The 20,391-nt window shown below is 55.8% G+C and overlaps 1 protein-coding gene across 1 annotated transcript in view; it reads right to left on the bottom strand.

The window, feature by feature from the left end:
• The window catches only part of FAM222A (family with sequence similarity 222 member A), a 54,850-nt gene extending 46,924 nt beyond the window's left edge, over window positions 1-7,926 (bottom strand). Inside the window, exon 1 of the mRNA XM_031032958.2 lies at window positions 6,879-7,926. The gene's annotated coding sequence lies outside the window, so the exon portion shown is untranslated. The remainder of the gene's footprint in view (window positions 1-6,878) is intronic.
• Between the last annotated feature and the right edge of the window lie 12,465 nt (window positions 7,927-20,391).

Genomic DNA, 20,391 nt, shown 5'->3' with positions numbered 1-20,391 from the left:
CTCAGGAAGAGCTCACCAAAGGCTGTTATTATTTATGTAGGTGGAAAGCTTTTGGAATCCACCCAGTGCACTTGAAATGAGCATGCACTGGGCCACACAGACACAGGTCTCTCAGGGAGCTGGAGGAAGGTAACGGACTCCTACATTTCAACAGCTCCTGCGACTGCAGAACCACCTACATCCACAGAGAAGCTCCCCTGGTATCCCTCACTCTGGTACCGTATGGAGATGGGCCGGAGCGACCTCTGAGCTCATCGAAGCCAGGCAGGCAAGGGGATTCAGCACACAGGCCCCACTGATTGATTGGAGTTGCCTGCCCAGAGCCCTGGAAAGAACCCAAGGTCAGGTGAAGAACTCAGCAGGGGAAGAGGGCAGCAATTGATTGGCGATGTCTGCCAAGGGCACAGCGGTGGAAGGCAAGCCAGGCCTGCCACAGATTTGCCATCCTTGACATTTTACAGAGGACGCACCTGAAGCTGGGCTGGGGTGGGAGGTAACTTGCTCAAGGTCATGCATCTCATAAAACAGCTGGCCCAGAACTGGGTCCCCTGGGCCCCTGCCCTAGGAGCCTCCCAGCCCCACCCAGCCTGGCACCCTCCCGGGAAGAAGACAGGCAGAAGCTTGTATGGATAACCAAGGGGATTCTGCTGACCTGCCAGGGGGCCCTGGGCTGTTATTTTACCTTGCTGAGCCTCAGTTTCTTCATTTACGTGACAGGGATAAAAACACCCTTCCCACAATCATAGGAGGATTAAATGAGAGAACAAAACGTCAAAGCAGGAAGCTTAGTCTGGAGCACAGTGGAGGCCGGCAGTGTCCTGTGATTCCCGTAATAGGCAAAGGTGTTTGGATAGAAATCTCCAAGGCTGGCAGTTGAAAATGCCTCCTCTTCCTCCACGGAGCCCTCCCTGGCTCTCCCAGCTGGTAGTAATGGTTTCTGCCTCTGATTTCCTAGCCTGCTTTGAGAGACTGGAGCGCCAGAGGGCAGGGGCCATATGTGGTTTGTCCACCACAGTCCCCCTGCTCCTGGCACAGTGCCTGCACACTATGAATTCTTGTACTGTGGTGACGGACCCACTGCACTGTGATGGTGTGCCTGAGGCCTCACTACCTTGTAAGGCAACTGGGCTTGTTCATCTTTGCTTCCCCAGCACCTGGCAGGGAGCCTGGCACAGAGCAGTGAGCTCTCTGAATGAACGGATGAATAAAGAGTAAAAATAGCAGGTCCTGTTTACTGCCCACTTGCGACGGGCTCCTGCCAAGCCTCACAGCTGCCCTCCAAAGTGGACCCCTGGCCCATCTGACAGATGAGGAGATGGAGGTCGCGCAGATGCTGAGGGACAGGGCCAAGCTCCCAATTCGGGCCCCGGGACTGTAGGCTGGAGGGCCTGTCACCTCAACCTCTCCCGGTGCCAAGCTCAGGCCTGGACCCTGTGGGGGGCCGCCCCTGCCTTGGCAGCAAATCCTGGAGCAGACAGCTGGCGGCTGGACCGCCCTCTCCTCCTCCTCCAAGGGAGGCCCCCCTCCCCCACAGTCCGGGTCATTAAGTTCTGCATCATTAAGTCCCCGACGTCCCCGGGAGCCTGTTCACAGCCAGCCTCGGCCTTACCCCCTGACCTCCCAGGCCTTTGTCCCCTGTGCCCTCTGCACAATGGCAGGGGCTTCCCAGGGCCCCAAACAGCTGCTGTGGCTGGGATGCTGGTTTGCTGTGGGGCCGGGGTGACTGGCTGGGGCCTGTGCCTGAGCCGCCCCACTTCTGAAGGGCTCAGACTCACAGGGGCACTCTGCTCACTCAAGCTCATCCCACCCACAAGCCTGGGGGAAAACTGCTATTACTTCCTTGAACAGATGAGAAAAGTGAGGCCCAGAGAGGCAAAGTGACTTGTCTGAGGACACACAGGTAGTGAGAGTGCAGGAGCCCAGGGTTCCATCCCAATCTGCAACTCCCAAGGCCCTGCAAAGGTGGCCAAACTGACCTCTAAGGCACCCAGATCATCTCCCCCCTCCCCCCCAGCCCTGTAGATGCCTTTGCTGGCTTTAGGTGGTTCTTCCTGTAGATACATCAAGTACTCAGCTCAGCACTCGAGGCCCTGCACACTCTCCTAGTTTTTCTCCCTTTCCTCTTCCCTCTTATAAGCTCCCCCTGCCTTTCCTGGTCATGTCCTCGAATCTCCAAGTCCCTCTGCCAGCAACATCATCATTTACTCTTACACGCTGGGCAGATCCAACCAGTCCTCAGGCCCGAGAGCAAAAGCCCCCTCTGTCAGGAAGCCCTCCATGACCAGCTGCAGTTTTTCCCTCCTCCATGTCTCTCCTCCAGCCCTGCTCCGGCTCTGGCCAGAATTCGAGTTAGTTGCAGACTCCTCTTCCTCCCCATGGAGGCTGTGGGTCATCTGATTGCTTAGAGCTCGGCCACACAGACGGTGGCCAGCAGGGTGCCCTTGTCCAGGCTGATGCCCAGCACCCGAGTGGACCCAGGGGATGGAGGAGGGGGTAGCCGGAGCCACGGCTCACTCTTTCATCCTCTTCTCACTGGCCATGCTGCGTCCTGCACCCCCACTTCTGGCCACCAATAGACTTTATACTTGTGCTCCTTCCTGGCTCTGTGACCTTGGGCAGGGAAGTAACCTCCCTGTGCCCATTTCCTCCCCAGTAAAATGGGGGTAGTAACAGCACCTGCATTTCTTAGGGCGATGACACACTCTCTGGGAGGTACCAGACAGGTGACCTCTACCCAGGAATGCTCACTATTATTTCTGTCTGCACCTCATCCGGGGGCCAGCACATGAATTTGAGGGTCAGAGAGACTTCGGTTCCAACCACTTACTGCATATGTGATTGCGAGCTGGTGGCTCATTCCTCCAGGCCTCTATTTGCCCCATCTCTGAAATGGTACTAACTCCGCCCACACGAACCAAAGCAAGCCCGATCTCGGAACCTCTCTTTTGTTCAAGGCATGCAGTAGGCACTCCGATATTTCTCAACTAACGAATCAATGGTCCAGGTGTAAGGAATCCATCCCCCTTCCAGCCTCCTCCCCGCCCACCCCAGCCTCCAGAATCCCCTTCCCCACCCCCTGCCCGTGCAGACTAAAATAGTCATTAGGCAGATTTCAAAAGATGTCAGTAGCTTATAATTATAGTCGACATCCTTCTGAGATAAAAGTGATTACCTTGGATGCAAATCACTTAGCAACCAATCAGGGCGGTGGGCGGCGCCCGCGGAGGTGACCGGCCGGCGCGCAGCCCTCCGCCCGCAGTCCGCCCCGCACAGGCGGAGAAAGCGCACAATAGCTCTTGACACGCAAATGGGTTAACACAATAAAGGCGGCTCCGGCCGCTGCTGGGGGAGAGCAGCAATTCCCGGCCCGCGGGAGGTAATAAAGCGGCCCTTTTGTGCGCGCCTCCTCGTTCTCACCCCCGCCCCGAGCCCAGAGGAATCGCCGCCTGATTGAATTACGGTTCATGAATATGACCAGCTCCGCTCGCTTCCTCCGGTGTGCGAGGAACTGGAAGGTGGAGGGGGCCGGGAGAGGTTTGGAGCGGGGGAGTCTGGCCAGGCCACAGCCCCGTAGGAAGTCAGATGGGAGGGAGCCACGTGTGCTCACCACGTGGGGTGCCCTGCGTAGGTGAGTGGGAGACCCAGTCGAGGGCGGCTAGAAGGGTCCCTGCCTACCCTGAAGCCTTTGATCTTTGGCTCCAGGAGGGACAGGGAGAGCCATTCAAGGCCCTGTTCTGAGGATGAGGCTCAGAGAGGCAAAGCTAGTCACCCAAGGTCACACAGCCAACAAGGGTGGAACCATTCCATAGCCTGGCTCTTAACCATGAGCCACTGCCCACCAATGGGAGTTAAGCAACCCAGCCCAGGCCCTGGCCAGAGCAACTGTGAGGCTCAAAAGGGATAGGGGATGGGCAAGCTTACGAGCTTAGGTGGAATTAGACAAGTGATAAGGATTACTGGGGTGGGTGGGAGCTAACCTTGAGAGAGGAGACTGGCCAGGGTTACCATCCCTTTTAAGGGAGCCCTAACTGGATCCTCTCTCGGGCTTCAACCTCACCCAACCACCTAAGTCTCCAGGACACACCCACACCAGGGCCACCACTTCCCCTCATCCAGTACACCCCAGCACTCACAAGCCACACCCAATGCCCAGAACACTCTCTGCACTCCTCTGCCTGGTGGATCCCTATTGGTCCCAAGAGTCACAGTGCACCCCTCCTAGAGGGCCCTTGACAACATTCAGGCTGGTAAGGAGCCAGTCTACCAATGTTGCCATTGACCCATCTACATCCTTGACTTTTCACTAGCTGAGTGCCGACCTGGAGGGTCCCTGGGGTAAGTGAGTGCAGCCTCACCCCTCCTGTGGGGAGCCAGAGGGGCAGACGACAAGGAGCCCGGGGCCAGCTCTCTCAACCTTTCCCTTGGGCAGGTTTCATGCCCCACCTTCCTTCCCCCAGTGCTGGAGAAAGGGGTACTAGGGGTGAGGGGAGCAGGCCATCCACAAGGCCAGCGCAGAAGTTGCTACTCTGCTCAACAGTATCCTGTAAGTAATGGGGAAGCAGGATTCAAACCCAGGTTTCAGTGTGGGAAGGCATCTTGGTGAGGCCAGACTCCCTCCATAGCCGAAAGCCCCCCCCGCCGCCCCGGCTGACTCTTGCAGGGACCCTGTCCAACAAGTGGTATAAGGCCTCCCCTCCACCCGGGGGAGGGGGTGGGAAGATCTGGGGACTCTGGAGCCAAGGCACTTGGGAGCCAAACCCCTGCAGCTGCCTGGCTGAGCACCTGAGCCTGTTTCCTCATCTGTAAAATGGGCCACGACGGCGCATGAGCCACTCCAAGCGGGTCACTGAGATCCTCCTATACAATGCCTGGCACACAAGGAGACGCCGGGTAAGCTGGCATCCCCTCCTGCTCGTCGCCCGGTGCTATTGCCAAGCCCAGCGAAGGGAACAGAAGGAATTGCCCAATTCTGACAGCCTTTCCCTCCGCTTTGGCTGTGGAAGTGTAAATACTCCACGGAGAACCTCCAACTGCCTGTGTTTGTGGATCTCTGGCGCACACTCTGGGTTTGTTTCTAAACTGGGAAGCTTCGAGAGGCAGTGCAAACAGCCCTTCTGCCCACCTCTCCCACTTCTCCCCCCCATCTGCTGTTGCTCTGTCTTTGGAAGCCTGTGTGTTTAACGACACCATTTCAGCTGGAAATATCATCTCCCTGCCAAGCCCCCAAAAGCAGTTCCACTGATATTTATTGACCTGTTAATCTAGCTAGAGAGCCTGGTAGCAGAAGAGAAAAAATGCTGGCTGCATAGAGACTGGGGCCTGGCTTCTCATAATGACCCCCCACACACTTCCCTCTGCTCTCACCCCACCCCACAACGAAGCAGTGCCACAGTTCTCTAACCTTTACCTCCAAATGTGATCACAGCACTTTCACCCACATCCGACAATAGTACCAATTGCTGGAAGGAACTCAGAAGAGGAATCAAAGAATGCAGCAGCAGGATACTGGCTGGGGGTTCTCTGGGCCTTCACAAGGCACAGGGCCAGTACTGGGGGTGTGGGGAAGAGAGGGCTGGTGCTTGACTCCCATCAAAGCTGGTCCCTGGCAGGGACACACTTTTTTCAGACCTTGGCACTGACTTGCCCTCCGTTCGCTTAATGAGCACCACACTGTGCCTGTCAAAATCATCTTAAACAGCAAAAGGAAAAGAGTGGGGCAGACAGGAGTCCAGGGTTGGCCAAGGCCCTTCATCCTGGGGTTGTGCAGCAGGGGAACCCCTGGACTTGAGGGGTAGCAGGCAGCAGCTCCTCTGCACCTTCCCTGGCTGGGGGAGCACACACTCTTTCCTGAGCAGAAGTGGCCTCTTTTAAGGCGCGGGGGTGGGGAGGGCATGCGGGGGTACATCTCTCTAGGGACCCTGGGAACTTCAGTCTGCTGGTTGGGTGTATAGTGGGGTTCAAGGAGGTGTCCTCCATAGCATCCCTTTTGAAAGCATAAAGTTGCTCTGTTTGGCAGTCCTGAGCCCCCAGGCAGTGCCAGGCTATTTGGGCAAAGCTGAACACCTGTCCTTGGGGGGACAGCATCAGCAGGGACAGCTGGCCCTGCTTCCCTCCCCCACCTCATGGAAGAGCTGGGGATTTAGGTCAGAGGACTGCAGTTGAGGGTGGGGGGGGCGTGGAATCTGCCTTCACCCCTCCATTACCCAAAGACTTCCAGTCTCGCCCCTGGTTACCACAACCCCACCACCTCCGGCCCTGGGTCAAAGTAAGTCGCGTCGCCACGGCAACCCCAGTGACGTCAGAGGCCTGGAAGTGACGTCACGCTGTGGCCCCATTGGGGAACCCACCACCCCTGCGAGCTTTTTTGAGGAATGGGGGCTGTACGGGAGACCCTGCTATGATCTAGCCTTGGAGGACTCAATCCTCAAACGCAGCCACCTGCACGGCTGGGACTCCACATCCACCTCGGAGCTGACGTCCGCTGAGGATCTCAGAGGCTGCTTGGGAGCACCCCAAGGGTTCCATCCTGGGTGCCCTCCTCCTTGGCCCTCCAAGACGCGGGAGTTCCCAGGGAATTTTCGGATGACGGAGCTGCTACCTTTGTTGGCTTTAGGGGTGGGGTGACCTTTCCTCTCTGGCATACGCCTCAGCCTCGCCCGGGGCTCCGTGGAGTTCCCCAACAGGCCCCCAACCTCCACTCTGGCCGTTTGGCCGGTCTAGACAAGTTGTGTGTGAAAGGGAAAGGGTTGGGGGGAGACGAGAAGCACCGCCGCTTCAGGATTCCCAACAGCTCAGGGCCCCTTTATTTCCGATCCTGCCGCCCCGACGCCAGGGAGTGCCCCCAGCTCCAGCCCGGAACCCCGCCCCGCGGAACTCACCAGATCAGCCAGGCCGTTGAAGGGCACCAGGTCTCAGCGGCGACGACTCTCCGCTCGCCGGGTCGCAGCCATGCAGAGGTGGCAGAGGCTGCCTGAGGGAGCCCCCCTTGGGGGCCGATGCCTCTCTCCGGGTGGAAGGGGACGCTGTCGGTGAGGGTGATCCAGGCTCCGACCCGCGCCGTCCGAAGTCGGGGGTGGCGGGTCTGTCCGCTCAGCGTGGGTCGTGCCCGCCCGGGACCTGGGCCGTGCGGGCGCTCAGGCGGCGCATCCTCGCCGGGGCCTGTGCTCACGGCGTCCGGCGGGCGGCGCTGCGCCTCCCCTCGGGGTCCCGCTCAGGGCTGCAGCTCGGCCCGCGCCGCTCCCCGGGGCGCCCTCTCCGCCCGCGCCAGGAGCCCGGCGGCCGCGGCCCCTCTCGCCGGCCCCAGCTGCAGCCTGTCTTTGTTGCTTGCTCTCGCTCGACCGCCCGCCCGCGGCTCGCAGCCCCCCGGTCCGCCTGGGGATGGGAGGGGGTCGTCTCCTCTGGGGTTGCACGCACCTGCAGCGGCCCCGGCTCCTCGCCGGGCATACACCGGCCCCCGCAGGTTGCAAAGAGAGGCGGTGAGAACGCACCGGCCCCTCCTCCTCCGAGCCCTGGGTGTGGGGGGAGGGGAAGCTGGAGAGCAGCGGCAGCCGCGGCGGCGGCAGCGGGCGGCGGAGGCTCGGATGCAGTCCCGGGGGCCTCTGCGCCGCGAAATAACCGGTCCGGGTGGCGCAGGGCGGACGTGGGAACGGTCCGGAGCACGGTACACCGGGCGTGCGAGCTCTCGAGCTGCAGCAGGGGCGGCGCGCGCCGGGCTCTCACGCGCCCATGGCCCCTGGCGGCGCGCAGGGGCTCCCAGGGCTCAGCCTCGCGCCGCCTGGCGCGCGCCGGCGCCTCACCTCGCCTCGCCTCAGGCCCAGGTGCCGCGCGCCGCGTCCCGCAAGCGGCGGGCCCGGCTCTTCACCTCCCTCGGCTGGAGCACGCAGCCTTTCCGCGGAGCCGCCGGCCCGGCCGTCCTGCCCGCTGCTCCGCTCCGGCCCGACTGACAGACGCGGGCGCCGGCAGCGGCCGCGGCGTCTCGCCCCCCGCCCGTCCCCTAAGGTTCTGCCCAATCAGCGGCGGCCGAGAGGCGGTTACCAGGGTGACGCGGCGCCGCATCCTGCGGGGGGCGGGGCCGGGGGCCGCCACGCGCGCTTTTCGCGGCAAAATTCAAAGGCCGGCAGGGCGGCTCTCCAACCTCCTCCCCCAAGCTGGGGCGAGGCGGGACCGGCCTAGCGAGGACTGCAACTCCCGGCATGCAGGGCGCCGACGCCGGGCGGAGGGGCCCCGACTTGAGGCGCAGAGCATGCTGGTATTTGTAGTCCCTTGTCGGGACCCAGAGGTGGCAAAACCAGTATCCTTTATTGAACACGTATCTGGGGCAAGGCACTATGCTAAGAGCATTAGCTGCATTGTTTCATTTAATCTTGAAAAGAACCCTATGAGGAATTTGTTAAAAATAAAAGCAAGCTAACACGTAATGAAGTACTCTGCCTAATGCTCACAACAACCCTGTAAGGTAGGTATTATCACCCCTATTTTACAGATGAGAAAACCGATATGGTAGGTACTATTATTATATTGCCAGCTTATAGAGGAAATTGAGGTTAAGAGATATGAAGTGACACTCTGTCCGGAGTGTTTTGCCCCAAGGCATATTTTTGGAAGTGAATGATTTTTGCGATCACATTTGAGATCTGTGGACCACTAACTATATACCCAGGCACTGTGCTGAGCTTTTTACAAAGTCCACCGCATGGTATCCACACCATATATATGGGAGGCAGGTCCTGGTATTCTCCTCCACTTAACAAACGGAGAAACTGAGGCACAGTATCACCTGGTGCCCAAATTTTGAATCCATCAAACTGTACTGCACCTTGCCTTTTACTTTCTAAGTAACTTCATAGGTTCTCAGTAGGTCTCTCTGATAGCCCATGGGTGGCCTCCTTAGCAGACCCATTTTACAGCTGGAGAAATTGAGTCCTGGGAGGGACAGTTCCCTCAGTTGCCATGTGTCCATCCCACAGCAAGTTGGGGAGCCAGCTTTGCAGGAAAGACTTCGGGATCCCTACAGAAATGCAAAGCCGCAGCCAGAACTCCTCTGACCACTCTCAGGCTATGTCTGTGTGACCCCGTGGAATCCCATGGAACTTGGGTGGGATTCCATCCTTGTCCTCGTTGGCTGTTGGCTTTGGACATTTACCTTCATGGCTCTGTGCCTCAGTTTCCTGTCTGTGTATCATAATTCCTATCCGAGGGGGTTGTTGGGTGGACAAAAAGTTGCTGGAAAGGATTCAGAACACACTAAGCGCTTAATAAATGCCACCTGTAGTCATCCAGACTTGGAAGGCTTTGAAGACCCTGGTGAGTGTACCCAGTGAGATGGGCTGCTTATAGGGGCGGGTGAGGGGGGGGTTGGCTAGCCTACTTTTAGGAGCCAACCCACCCCTACCCAGAGCCTGGGAGAGGCGCCCGCGGGGGAGCTCCAGGGCCGACCAAGTAGGCCACCCATCGTCTTATCTAGGGCAGGAGCAGGCCCTGTTTCAGGCCCTGGAGCAGCTGCCACGAGTGCCATTCCCAGCAGCCCCCGGCTTCAGTGCCCTGCTCTAGTTCTCCCGGGCTGTCCCACCCAACCCTCTTGGAGTTGGGGTGGGGGTGGGGATTTACCTGGGAACTTGATCCAACCCCCAGCTGTTTCCTCTCGCTCTGCTCCAGGGGCCAGCAGCCAGAGATGCTAGTGACGTCAGGGCGGGTCGCCCGGGCAATGCACTGGGTGGACCCAGGGTGTGGACAGGTGGGGAGAATATGGTGCAGGGCTCAAGCCAGGTGCAGGGAGAGGGACGGCGACCACCAAAACCCTGGGAAGAAAGAGAGGGCAGGAAGTAGAGAAGAAGGCTGTGTGGCCACACCATCTATTTTCCGAAGTTTGGGATTTTTTCCATCGTCAGTTACCATGACTTGACACCTACTACGTTCCGGGCACATGCTCGGTGCTGTTTATATCACATACTTCTATCTCCTTTTACCTTCACAGCACCCCATGGGAGGTCTATTCGATTACTGTCCACATCTTACAGCCGAGGAAGGCCATGTGATTCGCACAAGGTCACACAATGACAGAACCAGGGCCCAAATGCCAGAGCCCCTGATCTTGATTTATTGCACCCTGTGCCGGCCACTAATTGACTGGGTGTGGCCTTGAGGGCAGGTTTCCTCTCCTCTTTGGACCTCAGTTTTCTCTGTTATAAAATGGAGGGTGGGCCTTATGACCCAGCCGTACCAATCAGGCTCTCGTGAGCTGGCACCCCTCCCCTGACCTGGTAGCTTCCAAAGGTCCCACTGTGGTTCCAATGTACAGCCAGGGGTTTAGAAGGTCTCAAAAGGCCCCTCCATCTCTGAAGGCCTGCGAGCTCATGATGAGCTAATGGGATTTCAGGCAGCAGCGGGTTGGAAGACAGCTATAGAGGTAGAGAGCTCAGTCTTCCTCTCATACCCGTCCAGGAAGGTGAACATCTTCATAGATGATCCGCCGCAAGCCTTCACTTATACTCTCCCACACTCACACTCACAGTGCCCACCTCCCTGAGGTCAGGCCCTCCTGTCCATGCCCCCCCGGCCCCCCAGTTCCCAGCCTTGATCCAGCCTCCCCTTGCTATGGTCATGTGCAATAACTCTGCATTATGTGAATGGAAACAGTGTCAAGATAGATTTGCCACGGTCCGCAGAACCACCAGGCGGGCCAGCGCTTGAATGCTGGCTCCAGCCAGGGGTTCAAGAGGCCCTGAGGGGGTTGGGGGACAGAGAGAAACTCAGTCCTCACTGTCCCTGTATATCTCCTATATTTCAGCCTTGCTGAAATGCCTGCACATCCTCCCAGGTGTCTCTCTGACTTCCAGTTCTTTACCCATTCTGTCCGTATCAACTAGAATATCCTCCCTCCAGGTAGTTAACTCTTGCTCCTCCTACAGATTTTAGCTAGGGTGCCACCTCCTCTGGGAAGCCTTCCCTGACTACTGCCCTCCAGGCTGGAGCGCTTCCCCCTTCATAGATGTCCCTGGTCTGTTTTATAAGGGCCCACTTATTGGACAGTCTTCCCCACCAGCCTGAGGACTCGGAGAGGGCAGGGGCTGCATTTGAACTGTGTTAGCCCTAGCACAAGCCTGGTATACAGTCAGCACTCAATATTAAGTTTTTTTGAATTAATCTCTGAATCAATGAATAAATATGGCCCAGGTTTTCTTTGTAGTGGAAAAGCAGGGAGAGGAGGAGGAGTGGAATCAGACCGACTGGGTTTGAATCCTGATTCTTCAGGTTATTAGCCATGTGACTCATCTGCTCTGTGCCTTGGTTTTCCCCATCTGTGAAATGGGGTTAATTGTCACATAGGCACTGCTCAAGGGGTCTGGAGCCTGAAACTTTTGCTCCCACCCTCCCATGTATGTAAGGCTAGTCATGCTTGTTCCCTCTTTAAATCTGCTCATTCATTCATTCATTCATTCATTCAACATTTCCTAAGTACCTGCTTTGTGCCAGCCACTAGGGATGCAGCAGTGATCCAAACACAGTCCTTGACCTTGTGGGGCTCAAGTTTCATGGGGGGACAGATAAGACAACTAGCAGTTATCAGCTAGCTGAAAACATCCCAAATCTGGGGAGGGAAAGAGATCACCCAACAAATTCAACCCAAGGAGGTCCACACCAAGACACATAGTAATTAAAATGGTAACAGGGAAGGGAAAAGCACAGAGCCAGGCACCTGACCTAGCTGGTGGGCTGGTAGTGGTGGAAAGGCTGATCAGTGGCCGTGTGAGAAATGACAGAAGGTAGCCAAGGGGAGGGGTGAGGGGAAGAATGGTCTTGGCAGAGGGAATCGCCAACGCAAAGGCCTAGTGTCCCAAGTGAGGGGGCTGTGAATGTCCCAAGAGTAGAGGTGGTCAGAGTCTGAGCTGGGCTGGGGAGGGGGGTGGGGAGGCAGAGACTGAGTCTTTGTCCTGGTGGGGGGAGCAGGCCTGCCCCAGCCTCCCTCCCCAGCCCCCACCTGCCTCACCTGCCCTTGTTGCCATAATCTAGGCCAGAGCCTGGAGGGAGCCGAGCCCCCATTGGTGCACACCACGTAGGTTTTTCAGAGATAATTTAATCAGAGCTATTAATAAGCAGAAAAGAAAGAGCTCTTTATGCTCCTCCTGGAGAAAAGGGGAAAGAAGAAGCACGTGTAACCTTGTTATTCACCCAGCCCTGCCCCCCAGTACCTGGAGCCTCTCTCTAGGGCAGGCCCAGGGAGATGGGGCCAGGAGCCCAGGGGAGGGAGGGCCAAGGAGGCCCACACAGCCTCAGGGACTGGCCCCTGCCCCACTCACCTCTAGCCACTTTGGCCTCCTCTTAATTGCTGACAGATGCCAAACTGTTTCCCCCCTGAGCCCTTTGGCCAAGCTGTTCGCTCTGCCCAGAACACTCTTCCTTCCGCTCTTTGCACAGCTGGCTCATTACCATACTTTAGGTCTCAGCTCCGACGTCACCTCCTCTGAGAAGCCCTTCCTGACCACCCCATCTACAGTTATTCTCCCCGGAGGCCCCTTCTTTGCCTGCCCGCTGCAGCGCTTATTATTGTCGACAACTCCCTGCACACTTGTGGATTGACGTGTTTATTTTCTGTCTCCCTGTCTCTCTGGTCAGCTCTGCGGGCGGGGGTCGGGGTGGGGGGAGGACTCCTGGTCATCATCTTCAGCAGTGCTGTATCGTCACGACCTCAAGAGATCATGTGCGCACAGTAGGTTCTAGGTCGATATTTGTTTATGGAATTGGAGAAGGTTCAAGATGCCTGGGGAGTTGGGATAGCAACCAGAAGGTGCTGGGGTCCCTTCCACCTGGGAGAACCCGAGAGAATCTAGGAATTGTTAAATCCCCTTATTTGTTTTCTTTTTTTTTTTTTTAAAGATTTTTATTTATTTATTTATTTGAGAGAGAGAATGAGAGAGAGAGAGAGAGCATGAGAGGGGGAGGGTCAGAGGGAGAAGCAGACCCCCCAGTGAGCAGGGAGCCCGATGCGGGACTCGATCCCGGGACTCCAGGATCATGACCTGAGCCGAAGGCAGTTGCTTAACCAACTGAGCCACCCAGGCGCCCTAAATCCCCTTATTTCATCCCTGGGGATCAGGAGGCCCAGAGAGGGGAGGGCACTTGCTCAAAGTCATGCGGTAAGTTTGGGCCCGAGGTGGGACTTGAGCCCAGAGCCCTCTTGGGGCACACAGTTTCATCTGAGTCTCATCTCACATACCAGCTCTGTGTCGAGGGGGATTCTGAGGCCAGACCCAGGCTCAGAAGGGAACAGGGCTGTGCTGCCATCGATTAGTGATGTCTGCTGAGTCAGTAGCTGCACGGAGGCTATTCCTGTGAACAGGAGTTTGAAAGAGCACTGGACTGGGAGTCTGGGATTTCTTTCCTTCAATCAGTACCATCCTCTTGTCTTGGGACCCCTCTAGATAAGCCAGGCAGCTCCCCTGGGCTTCAGTTTCCTCAACTGAAAGCTGGGACTACTTACCGTGGCCCTGCCTATTACAAGGAAGGACTGTAATGAGAAAATGGGGATAACATTTCCAAAAGCATCGAATGGGCTCTACAAAAGGTAATCAATGATGACTAGTGTAAAATAAAGTGGCAACAGTAATAGGGATACGCATCTAGCGAGGCCCCACTACGGGCCAGGCACCATTCCAGGTACTTCTGCTCCGTGGTCTGTAAACCTCGCAGCAAGCCCATGGAGGGGAACCACTGGCCTGTGTTACAGATGTGGACCCTGAGGCTGACGTCAGTGGCCTTGCTTGAGGTGGCACGGAGCTCCTGGGTGGGCGGCACCCGGATGTGAACACTGATGGGTCTCCCCGATAAGTTTCTGACTTAGCTGGAGGCCTTAACACACAGGAAACAGTGGACCGGATGTGGGGGTGGTCCCCATGACCCCCCACAAGGTTGATCTCTGCTCTTCTGGCCCCGCTGGGCCTGGTTCTCCCAGGCTCTGAGTGGCAGGGAGATTTCCAGAGGATTAAACCCAGCCTGCCCTGCCTCCCCACCCTGGCCTGGAAAGGCCAACAGGCCCTCCCAGGCCCGCCTGGCAGATCTCCTTTTGTACAAAAAGTTATTGACTTATCAAGGTTAAAATACATTCAGCGCAGGCCAATAAAGTAGGGATACCGCCGCATCCCGGCTGTCATGCGCGGCCTGGTTTGCATGGCAACGGGCTCTCTTCTCAGGCTCCCTTCTGCACATGAAACTGTTCAGTTGTGCAAAGTTCAGGCGTTACATAAACAGGGAGTTAACAACAGCGGCAGAAATCAATGTCTGGCCAGGCATGGCCTGGGGAGATAGCATTGATTGGGCCCTACGCTGTCGATAGGCCAAGTCCCTGCTTTCTGCCCAGTTGCCTTGAGCTCCATCCCGCAGCCCCAGCCCCTGGCTCAGACCCAGAGAGAAAAGGTGCCTCCGCCCTGGTCCCGGAGCCCCTTTCTGGCTGGGATCCAGCAGGGAGGGGATCTGCTAAGCTGTCTGCCACTGTTTTGTAAGCCATTCTATGGTTCAGAGATGCCATTCCATTGCCTTAAAATAAGTTCACCCCGTTGTTAATAGAAAAAGCATCCCTCTGCCTTTTGAGCCATCCTCGTGACAAGGGACGATCCCATTGTCTCTATGTTTAGCCATAAAAAACCACCCATCTGTCAAGATGTGCTCCAATCAGGTCAAATGGATCAGGATATGAAACCACACGGGCTGGGTGACCTGGGATAAGTCACTTCATCTCTCTGAGCCTTGGCTTCCTGTTTATTAAGAGTAACAGCACCAACTTCATGGGGGTAGGGAGGAAGAAGTGAGGGGACACGTGTGAAGCCCCTCACTTAGGGCCCGTTGTCAGGAAGCTAACCCTCTGCGTCTCTCTTCTACTACACGTTCCAACAGATAGCTACATGGGGCAGAAAGAAACAGGGAATGAGGAAGTGATATTTGGGCTCAAATCCCAGCTCCTCTGCCAGCTGTGTGACCTTAGGCAAGTCACTTGACCACTCTGAGCCTGGGCATTCATTCCCTTATATAGTATAGAAAAAGTGCCTTCACAAGAGTAAAGAAGAAAACAAGCTCACTGTTCTGGGCGTGCAGAAGGTGACCCGTAAAGAGTCATCAAATCAGATCCTTCCTCCAGTGTTCCAACATCAGATCTACCCACCCTCAGAGAACAGCAGCTCTCATGGGATTTCTCTCAGGAAAGGGAAGGTTCCAGAGGAAAGAGTTATCTGGAAGGTTCTTAGGGACAGGGGCCAATGTTTGTTCATCTTTGCGTGGTCAATGTTTGGTGCAAAGCCCAGGTCTACAGTAAGATCTCCGTGCGTGTTTGCTGAACAAAGTTAAACTCATCCCGAGAGCTGACTAGGCCTTCTCCATCTGGCATGGGATAGCATGGAGACAGCGGGATGGCTAGGATGATTTAGGATGGGTTTGGGGGTGCTTCTCGCCACACTGGGTCTGGCACAGACAGCCAGCTCAACTGCTGAAATTCATACCTCCTTCCATGGGATGAAATGGGTACTGGGAAGCAGGGCCCAGCAGGAGTGTGTAGCTTGCGGCCACATTTCTAGGCAGGGCGGAATGAATAGCTTTTGCTACTGAACTGTGAGCAAGCACAGTGTAAGAAGTGATTATGCCTCTCCTACACAAGTTTTCTCTTCTGCCCCAGGGCAGACGATTGACCTTTTCTGGCATAGAGCAGAACCAAAAGATGGATGGAGCCTGGGTCCTTAACTCACTCGTGGAGGAAATTTGCCCACCTGTTGACCAACAACACAGGCTTTGGACTGTTATATGAGAAATGGACGTCTGTCGAGTTGCACCAATAAGATGCCAGGGATTGTTTGTTACAGCAGTCATGGTGCTGTTACAAAATCACAGGGCTTCCCCGAAGGGACTCAGAGCACCGCCCCCCTCTCCCTGCTGCCCCCAAACGCACACACACCAGCGCAGTCCTCTCCAAGCCATGAAATTTTACAGAGCTGAGAGGAGACCCTTAATTAATAAAGCAAGTACATGAATGGGAGAATCCAGGTAGTGGATATTTAAGTGTTCATTGTAAATGTCTTTCAACTTAGCTGTATGTTTGAAATGTTTCATAATAAGATGATTGAAAAAAATATCTATCCCGATAGTTTCAAAATCTTCCAAGGAACCTTAGGGCTTTAGGAAGATGTGTCAGGGACCACTAGTTATGGTGGGGGTGGGCAGAGGAAGCTGGAAAAGGGAGAGCTCCGGGGTCCCCACTATCGCCCTCTGCCCCACCCACTTCAACTAGAGCTCGGTCCATTTCCTCGCTTTTTGATATTGGAGTTCTGCATGTGATTTTAATTTGAGAAAAGGTTTCCACTGCTCTGACAATAAAAGCCTGAAAGCCACTGAGTTCAATCCTCTGGGGGTGATTGATGGGGAATGTGAGGTTCTGAGCGGGAAGAGACTTGCACCAGGTTGCACGGTGAGCCAGTGGCTGGGCAGAAATTGACACCCAGGTCTTCTGGTTCCCAGGACAGTCATTCTCCATGGCTTTCTGGAGGTTTTCCGGGGGTCTCCACCCTGGGGGCTCCTTGGAGGCAAAGAGGGTGTGTGTGGCACCAGACAGGGCTCCTTCATATCCTGCACCCTCCAGCCAGAGCCCTCTCTGCCTTCGGCTGTCTTCTATGTTGGGGTCCAAGGTATTTGACCTAAGCGTTCTGCAGGTGGGGAGTGACTGCCTGGGAGGTGGTGGAGGGGGGCCCTGGAGAGGACTTCAGTGGGGCCAGGAGTTTCCTAGAGTGGGACCCTCCCCCTCCATCCCCACACCACCCCCTTCTCTCTAACTATGGGGAGAAGATGGATGGGGGGAGGCAGGGCTGGGACAGACCACTCAGGAATGATGGATTTGGGCCCTGACCACAAGCCCCCAGGGTCATCCACGGCCATGGGCAGAGGTGAGAGGTCAGCCAGCCAGGGCAGGTGGATCAGTAAGGGCCAGGGCCAGGGAGTCAGCTTGGGAGTCTGAGGGCTAGTGATGGAAGGGGTGGGGTATACCCTAACTCTGGAACTCTTCTAGTACCAGCTGTCGTATTCATTCATTCACTCATTCACTCATTCATTGATTCTATTCCAGCATGCCAGGCTTGGGCTGGGCACTGGAATTCCAGGAGAAATAGGCACCTTTCCTGCAGGGAGAGGGGCAGCAGGGCAATGAACAGTGCCACCTCACCCTGCCCCAGCGAATGATCGGTCACATGTCCTTGGGCAGGTCCCATCATCCCTCAGAGCTTCAGTTTCCCCCGTTTAGAGAATAAGGATAATTGTAGTTCCAAACCAACAGTGTGTGTGACGCATGGGGCACAGAGCTCGGTGCAGAGAAATGGCAACCCTCCTCCCCAGACTGCTGATCAGAAGAGAAGAGTCACGTTACCCCATCTGGACTGTTTCCAGGGAAGATGGGTATGGGTTCAAATCTTGACTCCACATAGTAGCTCTGTGACCTTGGGCCAAATCATTTCCCCTCTCTGGACCTTGGTTTTCTCTTCTGTAAGATAAGCATAGTAATAATAGTAACTTCCTTATCTGATGGTTGTGAGGTTTCAACGAGTTAGCATATGAAAGCATAGGGGCACCGGGCTGGCTCAGTCAGTGGAACGTGCCACTCTTGATCTCGGGGTCATGAGTTTGAGCCCCACGTTGGGTGTGGAGCCTACTTAAAAAAAAATTGGGGGGCACCTGGGTGGCTCAGATGGTTAAGCGTCTGCCTTCGGCTCAGGTCATGATCCCAAGGGTCCTGGGATCGAGCCCCACATCGGGGTCCTGGCTCAGCAGGGAGCCTGCTTCTCCCTCTCCCTCTGCCTCTCTCCCTGCTCATGCTCTCTCTCTCTCTCTGTATCTGTGTCTCAAATGAATAAATAAAATCTTAAAAAAAAATTTTTTTTTTAATATATATACATACTTACACAGAGAGAGAGGGAGAGGGAGGGAGAGAAGGAGACTCTATCACAGCAGTAATAATATCGGTGAATATCAGCCTAGTGCTAGAAGAGACCTTGCAGACCGTCTCAACCTAGCCTGGTGCCTGTATGCCAAGTCTGACCCATCCGGAGGGAATGCCCAGAGCTCTGGCTTGGATTGGCTTTGCTCTCCCCTCCAGGCTCAATGAGAACAGTACTGCAGTCGATTAGCAATGCCTGCCGTGGGCGAGGGTGGGGAGAGTGACAGAAGGCATGCCTTCTACTAGCCATTCCCGTGCTGGCCCAAGCCCTCCCCTTGTACAGGTGGGGAAACTAAGGCTCAGAGAAGAAAATAAGACTTGCTCAAGGCCACACAGAGAGTCACAGACATGGCTCCTGTGCCCGCCTTCCTGATTCCTCACTGGGCCCTGGTCTATGTCATTTAATCCTGTGGAGAAAAGTCATTATTTCTCCATTACATTTCTCAGCCTATTTTCTGGAAGGGAGTTAATTGATTTAAACTTTTCCAGGATGATCTCCCTCCTCCCCGCCTCCCCTGGGCCCCCGATTCTATTATGGCTCTGCCTCTCGGAAATGAGTAGGTGGCGTCTGTGAGGACAGGCACAGGTCTCTAGGCAGGGCCTCCAAGCGGGTGTGAAGAGTGTGGACCGTGCCTGGGGCTGGGTCTTCTGGGGACCTCCACAGTTAATGACAGTGACTGCCAGGATTCGAGCGTGTGGTGTTCCTCCTCCTCATAGCAGCTCCCTCTTAAGCTGTGTGCTAGGTGTGGCTCAGAGCACGTGGCTGGTCACATCCACCTAATTTACAGAAGGGGAAACCGAGGCACAGGGATGGTCCCAGACCTGGGATTCAAACACACGACCGCCTGGCCCCAAATTCTTTGTTCTCTACTATCTATAATCACTGCCTCCTTGGCTCTGTCAAAATCCGGTCACCCCAAATGCTCTTTCAGATTCATCCTGTGGCTTGGCTGAAGGGTGATCATTGACACCCCATTTGATGGATAAGGAAATCGAGGCCAAGCTGGGGGGGATGGGGTGGGTGATGATGGATCCTGAGCCGCACGGCGGGTAGGGGGGGCAAGGCTCTGTCTTTGTCTGTCCCTGTGGGGAAGCAGCAGAATAAGAGAGGCTCAGAGTGGGGCTGGTGTGGCGGTCCTCCTGGCTGATTCATCTTCCAAGCTGGAATATTTATTTATGCACCCCATTTAATCAGGATATGCCGTAATTAGCGGCAGATTTGTGCCTCCTGCCTGTGGTATTATTTATTTCGGGTTCTGGGCGGCCACTTCCCTGGGCCGAGTGTGCACTGGGCCTGGATTTCAATCAGATGGGGCCATGGCAGAGCTGTCCCAGGGGACCTCACGGCGGCGATGCCCCCCTCGGAATGATAAATGAGCCCGCAGACAGCAGCAATGCTGCCCAGCTGCTCTGGGGGGCTGGCGTGTGTCGGGTGGGGAGGGGGTGTTCTCACCAGTCCCAGGATCCTGTCACCGAGGAACTCCCCCTCCCCCAGTGCCAGACAATAGCCTGGCATCCCCAGCCTCAGAAAGAAACAACCAAGAGAGACAGAACCATGCAGGCCCCACCACTGTCCTGCTTCTGGAGTCCCAGGGCTTCCGGAAGCAACTTGGAACCTGTCCCTATTGCTGGCTTGGTTCACATTTTTACCTCGTCGTCTCTTGGCCTTGACGGTGAGGAATACACTCTTCTCCTCGCAGCCCCCATGGCTCAGAAGTTCCTTCTGCTGTCCAACTTGAGTCAAGGTAAAAGCATCTGCAACTCTGTCCCCCAGGTGATCCCACGAAGGCCACCCTCTGTCGCTGTCTAGAAGGAGGCAGAAGATACAGGAAGGATGGCGAATGTGGGCGGGGGTTCTTTGGACGCTAAAGGGAGTGGAACAGAAATAAAAGCTCGCCTTTATTGATTTGGCCACCTGTGCAAAGTTTGGGTGAGTTTCTTAACCTCTCGGTGCCTCTATTTGCTCAACCGTAAAATGGGGATAACAGCAGGAGCTACCTCCTGTGATTGCTATGAAGGTTAAGAGTAAATACACTCAGAGTCCTTAAAAAGTACCCGACACACAGTAGGTGCTCAGTAATTGTGCACTCTTGTTATTATTTGGTGGTTAATTATTACACTAACCTGGCAAGTCAGGTCCACACCATTTTACAGATGAGAAAAACAAGGCCAGTGACCAGTGCCTTACCCACGAGATGGCCCTCATTGTCCTCATTTTACAGCGGGGGGTGGGGGGGACCAGGGTCTGGAACACCAGGGAGCCCCTCCCGGGCTGCATCTAGCATGGTGAGGGCTCTGTGGATGGTCCCCTCCCCGGCTTTGCCCTGGGACTCTTCCAGAAGGTGGAGACAGAGGTACTGACCTCACCGGGTGCTTTGGGAATCAAGCAAAGGCATCTATGGGAGGCACCCAACACGGGCCTGGCAGGGAGA

The sequence above is a fragment of the Leptonychotes weddellii genome, chromosome 13 (assembly GCF_054177405.1).
Source record: "Leptonychotes weddellii isolate Sample4059 chromosome 13, ASM5417740v2, whole genome shotgun sequence".
NCBI lineage: Eukaryota > Metazoa > Chordata > Mammalia > Carnivora > Phocidae > Leptonychotes > Leptonychotes weddellii.
The sequence above is the reverse complement of the archived record's forward strand: the minus strand, read 5'-3'. Positions and strand labels throughout refer to the sequence as shown.